General features: G+C 39.0%; 1 long non-coding RNA gene across 1 annotated transcript in view; it reads right to left on the reverse strand.

Moving 5' to 3' along the window:
- The window catches only part of LOC111547131, a 75,119-nt gene that overhangs the window by 11,964 nt on the left and 44,053 nt on the right, over positions 1–19,102 (reverse strand). The window contains exon 5 of the long non-coding RNA XR_002733042.2: positions 15,805–15,858. This is a non-coding gene — a long non-coding RNA (uncharacterized LOC111547131). The remainder of the gene's footprint in view (positions 1–15,804; positions 15,859–19,102) is intronic.

Genomic DNA, 19,102 nt, shown 5'->3' on the forward strand with positions numbered 1-19,102 from the left:
AGAGAGATTAAGTAACTTGTCCTGTGTTACATGGCTAGTACATGATAAAGCCAAATATTTCAGCACATCTGTGTGATTCCAGAGCTCATCTTTATACATAAAAGGAATCAATTTTCAGGGGAATAAAATACACCAAATGCAAACACCACAGTTTATGTACAGTTTTCTCTAAGTGATTTGCTTTGATTTCATCAGAATTTCAGGACTTCATAATCAGTAAAAGACAGAATTGCTCATCTACACAAACCACATAATTTGGGCTTCTTAAGGAGTCTTTCTTTTTTTCTCTTCCCTCTTTTTGCATCACAGTGTCTGGAGTACAGCAGGTGCTCTATGTCTAAATATTTGTCAAATGGCATACAATCAGGATGACTGTCCTGAGGCGGCCCCAGAAACAAGCTGTCTCCTAGGGCTGTACTTGGGATGTGAGAGCAGTTTGTGGTGGGGAAGTATTCCTTAGTGTATGTACCATAGCTGGTGTTTGACCCTCAGTCTTGCAGCTTCGGAACTTTTGATTTTATCCATTTGAAGAGCCTATTATTGATGGCTCAGGGACACAGTCACATTAATATTGACAATTTGCTTGATATATAAGAGCCAAATAACTAATCGATCTATAATGAAAAACATTAAGGTCAGAAACACAGTATTATTAAAGTTGTCATGATCAGCATGTGTTCTCCAAGAAGGCAGACCTACATGGGAATGAAAGCATAACTGGAGTTTACTTGGTAAATATGAAGAATGAACAAGAGGGGTTGATTAGAGGATTCCAGTGTTTACTGGACTCAGCTAAGAGAGCCTAAGGCATCCATCTCCACAAATAAGGAGAGCTCTGCCAAAGTGCATAGAGCAGAATGGCTGTCCCCAGGACCTTTGCCATCCAACTGTTTGCTAAGGAGCCCAACTAACGCTGCTATGATGAACACATTCATTCTTTGTATATGCTAATTATTTTAGTCTGGTTATGGTCATGTTTTATTGGTCAGATCTCTTTCAGGTGAATTTGCATATCTCTGTAAAATCCATTTTTTGAACTTTTCAAAGTTCAATTCTTCCAAGGCAATTTTATTGATGGATGTTCTACTGTAATTTTAGTGTACTAATGACTAATATTTTTGAAGGTCACTCAAAAGAGGTCTAGTCCCTTTATCTTCCATTGAAAATTGCTCCTAATTTTAAAATCAATATGTAAACCACATGAAGAAAATAATCACAGTCCTTCACTCAATAAACATTTTGGGGGCATACTTACTGTGTGCTAGGCTTGCTCTAAACAAGTTACTGTTCTAGGCAATGAAATACAAAGATGAATGATAGCTCCACCTTCAAGGAACTTGCAGGTGTGTAAACACATATGTAAACAAAAATGGGATCATGAAAGAATATCTATACAAAAAAGACTTGTAAACAAAATGATATTCAGTTCTAAACAGAAATATGAACAAATTACTGTGGGAAGCACAGAATGAAAAAAGAGATGACTTCACCAAGAATAAACAGATTTTTCAAATAGACAAGATAAGGAAATACTTCTGACAGATGAAACCATTTAGGCAAGCGCACAACGATGTAAAGTGCCTACAAGGAATGGGGAAGGTGGTGCCCTGGAAGGCCGGAATGGGGACAAAGATGGGTTGGAGGAGACACAGGCACAAGGATGAGACTAAATTCTTCAGGGCCAGAGGCACAGGAAACCTTCCCTACCTCCCTGGAATACTCAGCTCTCCTTACTTGCCTCCTGTACCTCTGGCTATTAATTTTCTGTCTTTTACAGAAGCTTCTGTTTTCCTCAGTTCATTCTTTAAATCAGCAATTAAAAAAAAATAGTTTTTGAATGCATAATGTGTGTGGCACAATATTCAAAAGCTATAAGGGCAAAGTGGAAAAAAATCCTACTCCTGATTGCTAGCCACGCAGTTCTGCTCTCCTGCTCCCTGAGACAATCACTGGCCCAGCTTCCTGCATATCCTCCCCAAAAGTCTCTACCTAGGCAAGCATATACGTGTATGCATGTATGTGTGTGTGCACAGGTGTGTATGTATGTAATTTTTCATATATAATTTTTCACATGGAGAATAGAATATTAGTATATCTTGAATTCTTCACTCTAAAATAGATTTTGAAGATCTTTCCATATTGATTCATTATTTTATTCATTTCTTTTTTTTTTTTTTTTTTTTTGAGACGGAGTCTCGCTCTGTCGCCCAGGCTGGAGTGCAGTGGCCGAATCTCAGCTCACTGCAAGCTCCACCTCCCGGGTTCACGCCATTCTCCTACCTCAGCCTCCCGAGTAACTGGGACTACAGGTGCCCGCCACAACGCCCGGCTAGTTTTTTTGTATTTTTTTAGTAGAGACGGGGTTTCACCGTGTCAATCAGGATGGTCTCGATCTCCTGACCTCGTGATCCACCCGTCTCGGCCTCCCAAAGTGCTGGGATTACAGGCTTGAGCCACTGCGCCCGGCCATATTTTATTCATTTCTTTGACAAGTATTTACTCAATGGCTACCATGTGCCAGGCACTCATGTGGTCAAGATACAGTAGAGGACAAAATAGGCTAAATCTCTGCCTTATGGAACTGACATTCTAGTAGAGAAAGTGCAGGAAAAACAGTCAAAAACTGAATAAGCAATGAAATATATATAATAAGCCAGCTGGTGATAAGAGCTGTGGAGAAAAATAAAGCTGGGAGAGTAGAAGTTGAAGAGTGGCTGTGAGGATCTAAAGGATGCAGAGAAACAGCAAGAGAGAGACTTTATTTCTTTATTGGTCCAGTAGCATTCTATGATTATACCACAATTTATATAATCAGTCCCCTTCTGATAAACATTTACATTGTTTCTAATATTTTGCTGTTCCAGTGATAAATTTGTATATAAGTCATTGGATACATTTGAGAGTATATTTGTAGATTAAAATCCTAGAAGTGGAATTGTCATTTCAAAGGGTCTGTGCAGATTGATTCATTGATTGATTGATTGATTGATTTTTTGAGGCAGAATCTCACTCTGTCACCCAGGCTTGAGTGCAGTGAACAATCTCAGCTTACTGCAACATCCGCCTCCTGGGTTCAAGCAATTCTCCTGCCTCAGCCTCCCAAGTAGCTGAGTCTACAAGCATGCACCACCACATCAGGCTAATTTTTGTATTTTTAGTAGAGACAGGGTTTCACCATGTTGGTGAGGCTGGTCTTGAACTCCTGACTTCAGGTGATCCACACACCTCGGCTTCCCAAAGTTCTGAGATTACAGGCATGAGCTACCGCACCCAGCCTGCAGTTGTAATTTTAACAGATATTGCCAAATTGCTCTTTATTTTCTATAAGCTTTCTGTTCATATTCTTTAAACAACAAAAATTGTTCAAATCTTTGCATGCACGTGTGTGTGTGTGTGTGTGCGTGTGTGTGCTAGGGGATTGCTTTTGTTTGCTTTTTTTTTTTTTTCATTTTTGATTTGTAGAAACTCTACTTAGTAAGGAATTTAGCTCTTTGTCTGAGAGGTGGGTTGTAAATATTTTACCCAATTTGTCAGTTCTCTTTTAACTAGGTTTACAATGCATGAAGAAAACATTTATTGTCTTGTGGTTCAATTAAACAATCTTTTTATGGCTCCATAAGTTTTTTTAATCTGCAATGTTTTCTTCTAGTACTTTTACAGTTAGTTTTTAACACTTACATGCCTAATTAATCTGAAATTCATTCTGTATGAGGTGTGAGGCATGGCTCCCGATATGGCTTGACTCTGTCTCCACCCAAATCTTCTCTTGAATTGTAATCCCCATGTGTTGAGGGAAGGACCTGGTGGGAGGTGACTGTATCATAGGGGCAGTTTTCCCCAAGCAATTATCGTGATAATGAAGGAGTTTTCATGAGATATGAAGGTTTTAAAACTGGCAGTTTTTCCTGCCCACTCTCTCTCTCTCTTGTCTCCACGTAAGACATACCCTGTTTCCCCTTCATCTTCCGCCATGATTTTAAGTTTCCTGAGGCCTCTCCAGCCATGCGGAACTGTAAGTCTTTTATTTATACATTACCCAATTTCAGGTAGTATCTTTATAGCAGTGTGATAATGGACTAATACAGCTCCAATTCCTGTTTTTTGTTTGTTTGTTTGAGATGGAGTCTCGCTCTGTCGCCCAGGCTGGAGTGCAGTGGCGCGATCTGGGCTCACTGCAAGCTCCGCCTCCCAGGTTCACATCATTCTCCTGCCTCAGCCTCCCAAATAGCTGAGACTACAGGCGCCAGCACCTGCGGCCGGCTAATTTTTTTGTATTTTAGTAGAGACGTGGTTTCACCGTGTTAGCCAGGATGGTCTGCATCTCCTGACCTCGTGATCCGCCTGCCTCAGCCTCCCAAAGTGCTGGAATTACAGGCGTGAGCCACCGTGCCCACCCCGATTCTTTTTTTTCCTACTGCTACCCAGTTGTCCCAACACTATTTTTATCTTTTATCCACTATTTTGAAGTCCTGCTTTTTTCATCTGCCAAATTCCAATAAGCATTTGGGTCCAATTTGGATTTTCTATTGAACTCTTATTGATATGACTACTCAGTTATTCAACAAATATGTATTAAATGTGTCAGGCATTATTCATCAGCACCACATTTTGCAGTGTTTTAGCTTATAAAATATATTCTCCTGTCTGGTAGGGAAATGCATCTCATTTTACTTAGTTACATTAAACCTCTTGAAGACTTTTCCTGGCTTTTCTTGTTTGTTCTCCATTTGAACTTTAGAGTCAGTTTATCTGGTTCCCAAATAAATAATTTGGTATTTTTATTGGGATTACACTACATTTATAGATTGATTTAGGGAGATTAATATCTTTGTCATGCAGAAATTTCCTAAATGTGAACAATATGGGTCATTTGAAACATCTTTTTCTTGTTTCCTTCAGTAGTGTTTTAATTTTCTTCACACAAATCTTCCACATTTCCTATTTTTTTTCCTTTTTTTTTTTTGAGACAGGGTCCCACTCGTTGCCAGCCTGTGCAATGGCATGATTTCGGCACACTTCTACCCCGCCTCCCTGGTTCAAGTGATTCTCCTGCCTCAGCCTCCCAAGTAACTGGGATTACAGGCGTGCACTGTGGCCAGCTAATTTTTGTATTTTTGTTATTTATTTATTTATCTATCTATTTATTTATTTATCTATCTATTTATTTATTTATTTATTTTGGGGACAGAGTCTCACTCTGTCACCAGGCTGGAGTGCAGTGGCATGTTCTTAGCTCACTGCAACCTTCGCCTCCTGAGTTCAAGCGATTCTCCTACCTGAGCCTCCCAAGTAGCTGGGACTACAGGTGTGCGCCACAATCCTCAGCTAATTTCTGTCTTTTTAGTAGAGACGGGGTTTCACCATGTTGGCCAGGATGGTCTCGATCTCTTGACCTCGTGATCTGCCCGCCTCAGCCTCCCAAAGTGCTGAGATTACAGGCGTGAGCTTACTGTGCCTGGCCTTTTTGTATTTTTAATGGAGACGGGGTTTTGCCATGTTGGTCAGGCTGGTCTCAAACTCCTAGCCTCAAGTGATCTGCTGTCCTCAGCTTCCCAAAGTGCTGGGATTACAGGGATGAACCACCATACTCAGCCCTGTCTTTTTTTCAGTTTTTTAAAAATTATTTTATTGTTTCTGACAGTTTTTCATTTGATTCTCTTTAGTTTTCCAGATAATCATAGCATCAGCAAATAATGATAATTTTGCTTTACTTTTTCCAATTTCAATTTTATCTATTTCTGTTATCTAATTGTGTTGGCTGAATAACAATGGTGATAAAGAAGATCCTTTGCTTATTATTGATATTAATGGGAATGCTACTGCGCTACAAGCTTCTTTGTTATAGTTAGAAACAAAAGTCTCTAGCCAGGTGCAGTAGCTCACGCCTGTAATCCCAACACTTTGGGAGGCTGAGGTGAGAGGATCACTTAGCTCAGGAGTTCAAGACTCACCTGGGCAATATAGAAAGATCTCATCTCTAGTAGAAATTTAAAAAAAAAAAAATAGTCAGACATGGTGGGATGTGCCTGTAGTCCCAGGAACTCGGGAGGCTGAGGTGGGAGAATTGCTTGAGCCCAGGAGGTTGAGGCTGCAGTGAGCTGTGATCATGCTACCACACTCCAGCCGGGGCAACAGCGTGAGACCCTGTCGACAGAAAGAGAGAGAGAGATAAATCTCCAATGAAAAGTTTTTAAGTCGTCAAACATGGGGTGCTTATCAAGGACCAAAGTCTTTGAACATGAAAAGGTTTATAGGTTCTTTCTGGTGATGGGAATTTATCATAAGAATATTTGAGAAAGTGAAGGGGATAAAAAACCTTGGCTGCATAGTTGCTAATTACTCTTCATCTCACTCTTTTTTGCCATCCTAACACTACAGTATTCTCACATTTTTACACACATAAGGTAATCTGAAATGTGCTTCCTCAAGGGTTACAGGCTATATGCAGAGGCAAAATTCTCCAAAAGGAAACTTAATTGATAGAAATTACACTTTATTGCTCTGAAATTACTCATTCCTGAATGGATGTACTGGTGAATAATAAAATTCCCGAACAACAAGAATAGGAAAGCACTATGAGATCCAAGTGACCTGGTAGTACCCTAACTCATCAGTCCTTAATTAGACAAAATTTGGCCTTGGAGACTTTTTCCTCAAACATACAAAAATTTGCCCCCACTGGTCTAATCTGTCAATACTCAAGATTTCTTGTCTCAAAACATTGCACAAAACAGAGATTGTGCAAAGGCTTTCATTTTGATCCTCCACAGTGCCTCAAATATAATGAATGTTAAAAGACCTGTTGAATGAGTGAATGTCATGTAATTAGTGCACTGTGTGTGGTTTTATACTGGTGATATGTTGCAATGTATATTGAACAATGAAAGGCTTTAGTCTGACAAATGCATTCGTTTTTAAAAGATGATAAATGTGGCCAGGTACGGTGGCTCACACCTGTAATCCTAGCACCTGGAGAGGCCAAGGTGAGTGGATCACTTGAGGTTAGGAGTTTGAAACCAGCCTGACCAACATGATGAAACTCTGTGTCTACTAAAAATACAAAAAAATTAGCTGGGTGTGGTGGTGGGCAACTGTAATCCCAGCTACTCAGGAGGCTGAGACACGAGAATTGTTTGAATCCGGGGGATGGAGGTTGTAGTGAGCTGAGATCACGCCACTGTACTTCAGCCAGGGCAACAAAGTGAGACTCTGTCTCAAAAGAAAGATGATAAATGTAGTTTCAAAATGTCATATTATTATAAGAATATCATGTTTATGGATTGAACAACTGGATTAGTACTGAAACTTTATTAACTATCATGGTGAAAATTTACTCTGTCCTCTGCTATTTTATTTTTTGTTTTCCTTTTGAAACACACAAAAGGCACTATAACCCTCTGTTATTTATTAACAGCACGTATGTTGAGGTGACGACATTTCTAAGCCTCCAAATCGCTGACTTTTCAATGTTTTAGTGTCTGTTTGGTTTTTCTTTCATGTTGGTGGTGGGAATAAAGAGCTGAATAACTTATGTATTACTCTACATGTGATAGGACAAAACTAAGAAAATTGTAATAGTCTGGAAAAGGTTTGTCAAAACAATCCCTTTGGTTTAGTTCTTTAAACTCTCCTTAGCTATTCATTTGATGTGAACTATTGCAAATAAAATAGCTTAATCCTAGAAATGCAAATAATATATAATTCATCTTCAAATCAATTGCTAGACAATAAATGATATTAAATGAAAAAATGAATTAATGGATAAATAAACTCAATATATGTTTCTTTTTGGAATTCTAACTTACCTACCTAACTAGCTATGGAGCTTAGAATTAGTAGATTCAACTGTTGATATATGACTAGAAATAAATGTTTCATAAAACTTACTCAACACTTTTATTTGAAATAGGAAATTATTCATATTTACCTTCTGAGTCGCTTTTTTTTCTTTTACAGTCAGGGTCTCACTCTGTCACCCAGGCTGAAGTGCAGTGGCGGGATCACAACTCACTGCAGCCTCAACCTTCCAGGTCAGGTGATCCTCCCATCTCTGCCTCCTGAGTAGCTGGGACTACAGATGCATGCCACCACTCCTAGCTAATTTGTTTCTGCATGTTTTTTGTAGTTTTTGCCATGTTGCCTAGGCTGGGTTCTAACTCCTGTGATCAAGCAATCTGCCCACCTGAGCCTCCACAAAGTGCTAGGATTACAGGTGTGAGCTACTGTGCCTTGCCCTGAGTCATCTCAAATGTTTTAGAATTTCCACAAAATTAAGAAATAAGATGAAAGAAAATAAATTTTCTATATTGTGCAGTATTTTGATGATGGCTGGTCATCAACATTCACTTAATCACTTATTCATTAAAGGGAATCCTAGGATCAGAGAACCTTGGAAGCAACATTAGACATCACCTAACACAGGGTCACAAATTTGTGACTAGTAGATCCCAGACAGGTTTTTCTTGACCAACACATTACTTTTTTTTCCCTAAACATGATTTTGAACCCTTTACAAGAGTCAAGCACCTAATGGTGCTGTAGGTTCTTAAGCGCTATATTATCTCCTGGGCTTTTCACCCAGCAGCCTCAAAAACTTTTTCCTACTTGTTTGATTCCCATGGTTATTTAATAAATGAATTCTAGTCCAACAACTCACTCTACAGATTAGACCCAGAATGTAAGTAGATATGATGTGTTAATGTTAAAAGTCAGCATAAGGTAGCAGTTCTAAAAGTAAAGCATGAATTCCTGGTTGTTGGGGGGATTTCTAGATGTATCAGAGGTTAGTTTCTCACACCATTATATATGGCAGTAGCCAGTGTGCAAAGCTGTTTCAGGTTGCCAGGGAGAGCTTTATACTCAGGGTCTGTCTGTCTGGTGATGGAGATTTATTGAAAGGATATGAGAAAGGAAGAAAAGAAACCATGGTAGCAATTGAAAGACCAGGCCTCGGGAACTAAAGCCTAGTGTAAAATGTAACAGTGGATTCAGTAATCTTCCATTCTCATGACTTATTGGCTCCTCTGTTTTTCTCTCTCCACTTTTCCATTCTAGTTCACTACTCCCTGTCTCCTAGTATATATTGTATTAAAAATCAGGAAGGAAAATATCGATTGATTCAATTGTCACAATATAGAATCACTTTCCTTCATGGGTTAGTTCTCACCTTAGATTCCTGGCTATCCTGGGAATCAGCATTTATCAGGTATTTTGACCACAACCTGCAGCAATAAATATATTTTACATGTGGTCTCATGCATGCATGCGTAGACTTTTTAAAAGATAGAGTCTTGCTCCGTCACCCAGTCTGGAGTGCTGTGGCGCAATCTGAGCTCACTGCAACCTCTGCCTCCCAGATTCAAGCGATTCTCCTATCTCAGCCTCCCAAGTATTGGGGACTACAGGCGTGTGCCACCGTGCTTAGCTAATTTCTGTGTTTTTAGTAGAGATGGGGTTTCACCATGTTGGCCAGGCTGGTCTCAACCTCCTGACTTCAGGTGGTCTACCTGCCTCGGCTTCCCAAAGTGCTGGGATTATTGGCATGAGCCACCGTGCCCAGTCATTTATACTTTCTTAAGATAATAATAAAAATAATTTTAAAAAGATAAAAATAAAAAATAAAACTATGTTTTACACTCTGATAATTTCTGTTCTTAATCAGTCCTATCCTGTCCCGTTCTACTCTATTCATTTAGCTGGTTATGCCATGCTGAATTGATTTCATAACTGCAAGCTTGTACAACAATGCTATAGATCAGTGTTTCTCAAACTTTAACGTATACACGAGTCACCTGGGGATCTCATTAAAAATGCAGATTCTGATTCAGTAGGTCTGAGATACTGTGTTTCTAACAGACCTCAGTGATGCTGACACTGCCAGTCTGTGTCCCACACTTTGAGAAGTAAGCCTGTAGGGAGTTTGTCTTTGGTTCTTGTGGCCCAATCCCCAGTTTAATCAGCCAAGGCCAGGGGCTTAGAATCTTATTATAAAGTGGCCGGGCGCAGTGGCTCACACCTGTAATCCCAGCACTTTGGGAGGTCGAGGCCGGTGAATCACCTGAGGTCAGGAGTTTGAGACTAGCCTGGCCAACATGATTTAACCCCATCTCTACTAAAAATACAAAAATTAGCTGGGCGTGGTGGTGCATGCCTATAATCCCAGCTACTCGGGAGGAGGCTGAAGCAGGAGAATCACTTGAACCTGGGAGGTGGAGGTTGCAGTGAGCCAAGATCACACCACTGCACTCCAGCCTGGGCAACAAGAGCAAAACTCTGTCTCAAATAATAATAATAATCATCATCTTCTTCATCATCATCATCATCACCATACTATAAAGTTTGGAGATCTATGCACAAAGATCTTTGGCCATTTTGTTGAGAAAGAGCTGTGGCCGTGATAGACATTCAGAACAGCAGAGACTCTTATCAAGTACAGCAACATTTAGTTCAGATCTTAAACATGATCATGTTCATTTAATGAATATTTATTTACAGAAAATTTACTATGTGCCAGACCCAGTTCCAGGATAAGACAAAGTCTTTCTTTTCTATTTTACATGCTAATGGAGTGAACAATTACATCTATAGTTTCAGGTTATGGTAAGTGAAATGGAGAGAAATGAAGCAGGGTGAGGGGAAAGACCATGGCAATGAGGTGTTTGATGTGTTAGATTAGGTGTTTAGGCAATGCCTTACAAGGCCAGTGACATTTGACAGAGACCCAAATGAAGAAAGACAACCTTGGGAAGATCTTGGGAAGGACAGTCCAGGCAGAGAGAACAGCAAGGGCACAGGAACTCAGGTGGGAAAAAAGTGATGTTGGAGGGTTCAGCAAGAAGGCGGGGCTGGCTAGAGAGGAGTAAGACAGGAAAGACGAAGTCAGGTAGGGAAGTAGCCCTGATCAGGGAGGACGTTACAGGCTAAGCTAAGTTTGGATTTTATTCTGAAGGTGACTGGAAAAACACTGAAGGGTTTTGAGCAGGAAAATGACATGAAATTTTAGTTTTAAATGACTGCTCTGGTGAATATGTGGAGAGTACACTATAGAATAAGCTTATCCAACCCACAGCCCGTGGGCCACATTTGGCTCAGGATGGCTTTGAATATGGCCCAACACAAATCTGCAAACTTTCTTAAAATATTATGATTTTTTCTGATTTTTTTTTAGCTCATCTGCTATCATTAGTGTTAATTTATTTTATGTGTGGCCCAAGACAATTCTTCTTCCAGTGTGGCCCAGGGAAGTCAAAAGATTGGACATCTCTGCTTAGGTCAGGAGTAGAAGTATGAAGACTGGTTAAGGCGTTATAGTAATAGATCATATTGACTCATTGTGTCCACTGATTGGATTGTGCCAATTTGTTTTTTTTAGAATTGAGAATAAAGTGAAGTATTTAGCACTGCTGAAAGGCTATAAGATTGAAAATGTAAAGATAGTCATTTATATTAAGAGCTTTGTTGATAATTGACATCTAGCAATGCAGGATGCAAAATTCAACAAAGGAAAGTGAAAAAATATAATAGGTTTCCCTATTTTTCCATAAACCCAGATTTCTAGGTGAGCTCCAAGCCTGCACAGCATCAGCCTGACCTCCATTCTCCAATGTCCAGATACCAGAGTAGAAAATTTCATCTGCCTAGAATAATCTAGTGTTCAATGTTCCGAGACTGACTTAAGTAACAGGAAATGATATGGTTTTTGTTTTAAATAATAAAGTAATGGACATTGGTTAAAGGCACCATCACCCTCATCTCTCATAGGTGGTAACCTTCTCCCTCTGGACCATCTTGTTCAAATCTGATCTTGCTGCTCTTATTTCTCATATTATACTAAATCTAAGATGTCATCATGTGGAGAATGATGTGCCATTATTTAGTATAACACAGAGAAAGAAAAAAGATACCAACACTGCCAATTAAGTAGACATACCGTCACATATAAGATGAACCTCAACTTCAGAGATGTCAAAATGTGAAAAATATGTCCTTCTTAAAAATTATGAGGTATGTATTTTTATCATTATCCAGCTACTCACAAACCTAGAGGTCATTGTAGGCTACGCTCTCTCAACTCCCATATCCTATCAATAACCAGGCACTAGAATTTCTACTTCTCAAATCTCACAAATTATTGCCTTATCTTTCACCTATCTGTTCTAGCCTGAACAACTTTATTAACTACCAAGTCACTCTCCACATTAAAAGCAGAATGATAATCCAAAATATAGATCTGATAATTACACTACTAGATTAAAAACTTCATTATTATCTAGTTTGTTTCTGGTCAAGTCTAATCTTTCCATAATCTAAACATACTTTGTGATCTTGATCTTGTCTCTACCTTTTTTTTTTTTTTTTTGAAACGGAATTTCACTCCTGTTGTGTAGGCTGGAGTGCAATGGTGCAATCTCGGCTCACTGCAACCTCCACCTCCTGGGTTCAAGTGATTCTCCTGCCTCAATCTCCCGAGTTGCTGGGATTACAGGCACCCGCCACCACACCCGGATAATTTTTGTATTTTTAGTAGAGACGGGGTTTCATCACGTTGGCCACACTGGTCTTGAACTCCTGACCTCAGGTGATCCACCTGCCTTAGCCTCTCAAAGTGCTGGAATTACAGGCATGAGCCACCGCACCTGGCCTCTACCTCCTTTTTAAGTAGGTTCAGGAAAATACAAAAAATTAGCATGTAAAAAATGTATTACCTTCTTCTGTAGTGGCTTCCCCTTCTCCTTTTATTTTTTCCTTCCTTGAGACAGGGCCTCACTCTGTCACTCAGGCTGGAGTGTAGTGGTGCAATTATGGCTCACTGTAGCCTCGACCTCCCAGGCTCAAGCAATCTTCCCAGCTCAGTCTGCCAAGTAGCTGGGACTACAAGTGCATGCCACCACACCTGGCTAATTTTTGCATTTTTTGTGGAGATGGGGTTTTGCCATGTTGCTAAGGCTGGTCTCAAACTCCTGAACTCAAGTAATCTTCCTACCGTGGCCTCCCAAAGTGTTGGGATTACAAGTATGAGCTACCTTGCCTAGCCCCCTTCTCCCTTTTCTGTCTTGAGAATGCCTACTTATCCTTCAATAATTGGTTTAAAGGTTGCCTCCTTACTAAATGTTTTTGGTGTCCTTTGTACCCACTCTCCAAGGATCTGTTTTTTTTTTTTTTTCTTCTACAGTAGTTAACTTATAGGCCCCTACTTTAGCGTCTATCCAATGTTATAATTGCTGGCCCTTCTGCATTGTGAACCCCTTAAGGTCAACAAACATAATCTGGATATCATCACATCCTTAACACACAGCATTGGTCCTGGCACACAAGTAGGCCCGTACCAAATGTTTGCCATTAATAAGGAAATGGTGTGGCCAGGCATGGTGGCTCATGCCTGTAATCCCAGCACTTTGGGAGGTCAAGGCGGGCGGATCACCTGAGGTTGGTAGTTTGAGACCAGCCCGACCAACATGGAGAAACCCTGTCTCTACTAAAAATACAAAATTAGCCGGGCATGGTGACACATGCCTGTAATCTCAGCTACTTGGGAGGCTGAGGCAGGAGAATCGCTTGAACTCGGGAGGTGGAGGTTGCAGTGAGCTGAGATCGCGCCATTGCACTCCAGCCTGGGCAACAAGAGCGAAACTCTGTCTCAAAAAAAAAAAAAAGGAAATGACGTAAAGCTGAAAAAAAAAGTCACCCCTAATAAATGAGACCTAACGGTTATAAGATATCAATTACTCCAACTTTGAAGGGGAGGTTAGGACCAAAGAAAATACATGGTCCCTCTCGCCTTTCTCAGCCCCCATTGTAAAAAAGTCCACTGCTGTTGCATAGAATGCAGAGTACTATGGAGCCCTGATCCTGGAACCCTCTGTGGCCACAGTGGTCCCTGAAGTAAGTTTGTGAGGCAAAGCAACCTGGGTGACTGGAGAATGTAGGGGTGCCTTTTTGTCAGCCACCGTTGTAGTCAACAAAAGTAGTCTAAATTTATAATCAGTTGATCCATGTGGCTTATCACTAGAAATTATCTTATGAAATATCAATCCACGTTTCAAAAAATCACAACTGGTAATTTTCAAAGTTATTCAACCATATTGTGAAAAAGCAATAGTCCCTGTAAAACTTTTCTCTATAACTCTCCTTTAAGAATAGGTTGTCAAAAATCAGAAAATTCCAATTAAAACTGAATAGTTCAATGTACAGATTGTTCTTTAAATTCTTCTAAGGCCAAGGTGATGATTTTCTTTCCATTTCACATCTTTCTACACCATAGCACCTCATAGAGTGCCAGTACCTTGTGGGTACTTAATACATGTTGATTGAAAAATGTTGAAAGAAAAATCTTACTTTGAAAAATTTTGTAACTTTAATTTTGCCTTGGGCTTGTTTCTTTAAAACTTGGATAAATAACAGGGAAAAACATAATCAGTCTCTAACCCACTAAAATCATGACTGGCTTCCTTATGCCCCTATATTACTACAATATAAATATCACAATAAATATTCAAAGTGGTGTTCAAGCAGTAGAAGGTCAAAAAGCAATAGGACTATATTACAGGGAAGGCATGAAGACCCAAATTTCTTCTTATGTAATATTACTCTAATTGTGTGGTCTACAGAGTGGTGAGAGGTTTGAACAATAAGAGGGAGTATAAGGACTGTTCAAGAAGTAAAGGGAGAAATAAGAAAACAATTATTTTGAGAAAGACAATTTACATTACATCAAGCCATTTTAAAAGTGTCATTTTGTAGTAAAAAGTGGTTGAAGGTGTGAACCTATAATCCCAGCTACTCAGGAGGTTGAGGTGGGAGGATTGAGTGAGCTCCAGACTTTAACCCTGTCTCACGCATGCAACAAAAAAAGGTGAAAAGAAAGTATGTTATAAAAATAAAAGATGCGTTCACGCAATGTTAGTGCCCCGAAGGACTCAAAATAAATGAAAACAGCCCTTCAGCATCTGTATCAGCCAGAGACTATGTAGCATACTGGTTAAGATATGAATTTTTTAAGCTGTTGGTTCTTTTTGCTCTTTTTTTTAAGAGTTTAAAATATTTTTTAATTAACAAAAATTGTATGTATTTATCACATACAACATGTTTGAAATATGTACACACTGTGGACTGACTACATTGAGCTAATTAATATATGCATTGCCGAACATACGTATCGTTTTATATGATGAGAACACTTAAAATCCACTCTCTTAGCAACTTTCAAGACTATAATACATTGTTATTTACTATGGTCTCCATGTGGTACAATAGATCTCTTGAACTTATTCCTCCTACCTAACTGAAATTTTGTCTCCTTTGACCAATTATTTCCCCAACACCCCGCCTCACCACCTCTCTCCAGCCCCTGGTAACCAGCATGCTACTCTCTGCTTTTATGATTCTGACTTCTGACTTTTTAAAATTCCACAAATGGGTGAGATCATGCAGTATTGTCTTCCTGTGCCTGACTTATTTCACTTAACATAATGTTCTCCAGGTTCATCCATTTCCAAATGACAACCTGGTTGTCCTCCCTTTTTAAGGATGGATTTTTCTTGCTTTTAAGGCTGAATGTTATTCCATTGTGTGTACATTTTCTTTATTCATTCATCTGTTGATAGACACTTAGGTTGATTCCATATCTTGGCTATTGTGAAAAATGTTGCAATGAACATGGGAGTGCAGATATCTCTTCGACATGCAAATTTCATTTCCTTTGGATAAATATCCAGTAGTGTGATTGCTAGATCATGTGGTAATTCTTTTAAGATATGAGTTTTAAGGTCAGACTTCCTTTAATTGAATCTTGCCTATACTACTTACTATATGATCTTTGTCTGTCAAATTCCTTCATTTCTGCTGCCTCAGTTTCTTCACCTGCAAAATGGGAAAATAATATTTACTTCATTAGGTTTTTATGTAGTTTAAATGGGATAAAGCTATAATGAACTTAGAATGGTGCCTGGCACATACCAAGTTTCTACTAGATGAATGATGTTACTTCGATCAGTCCTCTTCAGTCAGAAAGGAAACTATGAAGTTAGCAGTCAGTTTATAGGGGGGTAAATAAGAATTTTGAGTTCCTAATTATTTTTATAGACTTATTAGGGGAGATGAAGCTTTGGGGTCAAACACATCTGGGTTTGCCTTTGGGGAAATTTATTTACCTTTTCTAACATCATCTTTTTTATCTGTAAAATGGGCAAAAGATTATAACTAAGTCATGTAGTTGTTATGAAAAGTAAATGAAATTAGTTATGTAAAATCCTCAACAGAAAGCTCACAGAGTGCTTAATAAGTGGCAGCTCTTGCTATCAGTAATAATTAATTACATTGATCTGTATTTTACAGATATATCTTCTTAGTTTCCTAAAATTACCCAATTCAAAAAAGAGCTTAAAATGTTTATTACACAAACCTATTCTTGAATATTCTGTAATAACCATTGCCTACTTAATTTTTAGAGCTAATTAGAATTATTAAAAATATATAAATTTTGAAGGTACACTCTATTTTATATTACCTAAATATATGAACAATGTTGAGATTTCAAAATGGGGATCACATAGAAACATAAAAACAATTATATTACTTAACCTGTTTTAAAAAAAGAAAATCACAGTTTCTAGTTGTGAAGTTCTATGTGCAAAAATGAAAAAGAAAAAAATCAAAGCAAAAATACTGGTAAACAGGCCAGGCACGGTAGCTCACACCTGTAATCCCAGTACTTTGGGAGGTCAAGGCAGAAGGATCACTTGAGGCCAGGTGTTCGAGACCTGCCTGGCCAATATGACAAAACCCCATTTCTACTAAAAGTACAAAAATTATCTGGGCATGGTGGCACACACCTGTAATCCCAGCTACTTGGGAGGCTAAGGCATGAGAATTGCTTGAACCTGGGAGACGGGGGTGGCAGTGATCTGAGATCATGCCGCTGCACTCCAGACTGGGTGACAGAGTGAGACTGTCTCAAAAACAAACAAACAACAACAACAACAAAACTGGTACACAAAGGCGTATTTTGTTGATCACTGCAATGAAGAGGAGGCAACACAAGGTTGATAGAAGCCTAGTAAAGGGGATGCAATGTATTTGAAGGGATACATCATGTTTTACTTCCCTTTTCATAACCCTATATGGCTCTAGCACAGTGGTGTTCTGATTCATAGGCCTCAATTCTAAGGAGATATTCTTCCAACCAGCGTATTCTTATAAATGATATAATTTAAATGATGATAATAAAAAATCATGGGTAGTTGCTGAAATCGACTTGGAAGACTTGGGAGAGAAGCAGATAGAACATGAACAAGAAAAGATCAGCTCAGATTGAGTCTTCAAATAATTTTAAGAGGCATTTGTTTAGAAAGACACTTCTAGGGATCTATACGTTCAGAGAGAAAAAGAATGAATTTAAAGATGATATCATGGCTTATGCATTTGTTTAATGGAAGGGACAACATTAATGGTTATAGAAAATGTGCTTTTATATAACTTGAAAAGTTAGAAGTTGATACACAACCCCAAAACACTTCATCGACTAGGAATGTATTTTCCCCTGAGGCTCAAGAACTTTAAAGCCACATGAAATATTTCATTGTCTTGTGATTCATAATGCAGGTACATCTTACATCACATTCACTTAAAAAACAGGGCCTGTTTCTATACATCATCTTCCCAGAGAGAAACTAAGGAACATGAAGGTGAGTTACATTGTCAGAAATAAGATCTTCAGTCCTATATTAGACATTTTTGTTCACTTCCTCTACGATATCTCCATACCTGACTTTTAAGTTTCTGCTTCCAATATACCATATGCTCATAGGTTTTTCAATTTCTACCAGTCTGCAACAGTTTCATTTTGGTTGGAATTAGGCAGGTGGTACCTGAAAGCCCTCTACATACATTTGTTCTGATTTCAAAAGGAATGAGTCAGTATAGCAGAGTGGTTAAAATTCATTATTAGGTTTCAGACAGATCCAGTTCAAATTCAGATCTGACTTATGTACTTCAAGTCTCTAAGCCTCAGTTTTCTCATTTGTAAAACAAGTATAGTAATAATAATATTGACTCTATCTGATTGTCGAGAGCGTGAATTTTATGTAAGGAACTGTGGTAAAAACTAAAGGCATGATAATTATTTTTGAGCTCTTTATTATATAATGTTTAGAGAATTATAGGACTTACAGGATGGCATTTACTTATTAAGATGGGAATTCAAGTCGTTCTTGCTTCACGGAGTATCCTTAAGCAATAACAGTCTCTTCTGCATTTAATATTAATTGTATACTTTGAAATACCTTTATTATTATTTTCTATGGTAGATTATCATCTCAATGAATGGAATACAAAGACTGGAAATGCGACTTCTGCTTCTGGTAAGATGGAGTAGATGTACTTTTCCCTATTCCTTCCGTTAAGTACAACTTAAAACCCTAGATATTATCTATAAAACAAACATAAATAGACTATGAAAGGTGGAGGGAAGAAGGCAGACCAGCTGGGGACCTTGGAACCCAAGGAATGACATGGTAGTGAATTATTTAGGTTTTCTTTTTGCTTCACATATCCTGGATTGGGTGCTGCGGAAGACTATAATCCAAATCGCAACAAGCACAGACCAAAAAGTTAAAGCCCCTCAAAAAGCCTGCTTTCTCTAACTAAAAAACCAGGAATAATGCAGCCTAAAAGGACAGAAAACTTTGAGATAATAACCAATCTATGTCAGCCAAACACCATAGAAAAAAATGGCCACATCCCTCTCCACACCAGGAAAGGCCAAATGGCAGGCTTAGACCTCCATCATTTCCAGGCTGAAATAAAGCACCCCAACTACCCCATCAGTGTGGTGTCAGAGAAGACTAAGTAGGGAGCTGGGATTTTTGTGCCCATTAGGTAGCAATGAGCCCCCAACTGCCACGCTTCACAATGACAGTATAAACCACGTAGAGGCCTGGTCTTCCACTCCCACCAAGTAATAATGAGAGGCCCTCCCTCCCTACTGTGGTGGTGTAGAGGAGGCTAGATGGAGAGACAGGACTTTCACTACTGCCCAGCAGTAATGAGACCACACTCCTCCATCCCTCTGTGATGTCAGTAGAAAACATACAGAGGAGTGTTGAGA

Source organism: Piliocolobus tephrosceles, chromosome 10, assembly GCF_002776525.5.
Source record: "Piliocolobus tephrosceles isolate RC106 chromosome 10, ASM277652v3, whole genome shotgun sequence".
NCBI lineage: Eukaryota > Metazoa > Chordata > Mammalia > Primates > Cercopithecidae > Piliocolobus > Piliocolobus tephrosceles.